The sequence below is a fragment of the Echinops telfairi genome, unplaced genomic scaffold, assembly GCF_000313985.2.
Source record: "Echinops telfairi isolate 266 unplaced genomic scaffold, ASM31398v2 ScPeMD7_7400;HRSCAF=8409, whole genome shotgun sequence".
NCBI classification, from domain to species: domain Eukaryota; kingdom Metazoa; phylum Chordata; class Mammalia; order Afrosoricida; family Tenrecidae; genus Echinops; species Echinops telfairi.
This window is the reverse complement of record NW_022111300.1, coordinates 40,607,264-40,609,866: the sequence shown is the minus strand read 5'-3', so window position 1 is coordinate 40,609,866 and position 2,603 is coordinate 40,607,264.

Sequence of the window (2,603 nt, the reverse complement as noted above, 5' to 3'; positions counted from 1 at the left end):
AGGGAAGTTAACAGGTTATGGTAAGCCAGGGTCAGTAAACAGTAAGGGTACAGTGATTGTTCCACAGTAGCACCTCTCCTCAGCTAGCAACCAAATCTCTCTGGTCCTCAGCCTTTCATTGGCCTCTGCCCCTGCAGGCCAGGAAGCCCCCCCACTGCTCTGCCTCTGTCTTATGGTCTGGTCCTGCTCGTCTGCCCTCTCTCTCAGTCTCCTTGCCTCAGTTTCTGGTCTTAGTGTCTGCGTTAGTCCAGGTAGACTAGAGAAACAAATCCAGGGAGACTCATGTATAAGAAAGAGCTTTATGTAAAAGAGCAATTGTATATTAAGAAAACATCTCAGCCCAGTCCAGTTCAAGTCCGTTATGTCCAATATTAGCCCCTATATCCGATACCAGTCCATGAATTCCTCTTCAGACTCATGCAACACATGCAATGACACCAGTGCAGGAAGATTACAGGCCAGTGGGTAGAAAGTCATGGATCCAGTAGTGGTGGAAGCATCTCATCACTGATGTGGGTCTCCACGTGGCTCCTCCAGCTCCAGGGCTCTGGCTCCATCAGCATGTAGCTCCATGTGGTTTGTCAACAGGGAGACAAGCAGAGAGTGTGTCCCACCTCTAGGAGGATAAGGAGTTCCCAGAATCCTCAGGGGAAGATCATACCCACACGGAGGCCTCATTGGCTATGGCCTGATTGACAAGCTAAACTCCACCCCTTTGCAAGTTGACAGGAGATTATGCAACTGCCATAGCTTGGCGTCGTACCTACTGCCTCCACCGCTTCAAGCAGGGATTTCCAAAGTGCTGCACTGGTGGCTGTTCTTCCTCGATGGTCCCAGGGATTCTCTCTCCCTACTTCTGAGAGCACTCTCTTAGTCAAGGGAATGGCAGATGAAAATGACCCACCCCCATCAGTGTTTCACACAGCTTATTTGCAGTCCCACCTGATAGTCTGGTGGTAGTTAGAGACTTGGATAGAAGATCCATGTTCAAAAATTTCACGTCACCACACTTGTTTTTCTGTTTCTTCTATCAGGGATTCCAATCACTTGTCATTTCATTTATTCAATATTTCAGTGCCCAATATGTGCAAAGCACGGTGGCTCTCTTAAGTAGGAAGATAAATGCTTAAGAACTTGTTAGAATTACCCAGGGAGTGATCAATAGACTGCTCTCTGGGTAGCACCTCAGGGATTCTGATTTAATAAGTTAGGCTTAAGCCAAAATACCAGTGTTTTTTAAAGGTTCTTCAAATGTTTCTAAAATGAACCTTGGGGCTGAGAACATTGAGCTGGGGCTGTGCTTCTCAAACCTTAATCTGCATCACTTTGGGATTTTGCTAGAATTCATACTCCAAACTAAACAGGTATGTATGGGGTCTGACACTGCATATCTAATAAGCTCCTAGATGATGTTTGTGCTTCCTGTTTATGGGCCACAGTTTGGGATTCCGACAGTGATTCTCTAATATGAATATCCATCTTACAAACCTGAAGGACTTAGTAAAACGGCCTTAGGCCCCAAGAGGGCCTGGGTGGAATCATAGGTGGACTAAGCACCCAAATATTCACCAAACCCATTCAGGGCACTAAAGAAGAAACCCTGGGCATCCACTCTCAGAAAGCATCAGCCTTCTCTCTTCTGGAGATCAAGGTCTGCTCTGCAGTCCACGTCGGCTCCATAGTGGAATCAGCTCAATAGCAACTCACTGGTCTGGGGGCTTAAAGCCCCAAAATCTCTCTCTCTAGGCTTTGCTTTTCTCCTAAGATGCTGATGCTGCTGGCTGGGGAAGGATGTCCTCAATCTTATGTCCATATTTCACCTGGCAGGCAAATGGGACGACGACGACAAGAGGAGAGAGAGGACAACTGCCAATTTAGTAACCATGTGTATTTGCCATGCGAGAGAGATACCCTTCAAAAATGCAGAAAAGCTGCAGTAACATCTAGCTAATCCATTATGTTCAGACCCTACAAACTGGCTAGCTGGTTCAATTACCCAGTGTTCTTACAGGTCCACAGCCTTGCACGTCTGGTGTCCATACTTTCCTTCACCTCCTTACAGGGATTCATCTAACATTCTGTTCCAGACAACATACTCTCCTCACTGGCCACGTGGGCTCAGCCACAGCATTCATTCACTATCAACCAGGTGCTTCTATGTGCTGGGCACTGTCGTACGTTCTCAGTATACTCACGCACCCTGCCATCAAGTCCACTGACAACGAGGGCAGAAAAAAACTGCCCTTTGGGTTTCCAAGGGTTTTAAGTCTTTCTTCCTCAGCACAGCTGGTGGGCTCAAACTGTGGACCTTGGGGTTAGCAGCTCAATGCACAGCCCAGAATGCCACCAGGACAGCACTCATTGAGCATGCATTACTATGGTATTTAAAAAATAATCAACTTTATTACATTATATGCAGTATTTGAATCAAATATATCTACATGATTAATAGGTCAGCAGTTGCATTTATTTGTCTCAATGAATTATTCCTATTTAAAAGGAAAATTTGTATTTTTGCTCCATAGCACAGCAATGATTTTGCTACTCTTTTTATATCAAGCACATACATTTTCCTTCCCATTAATGGAAAATGAACTAATGCA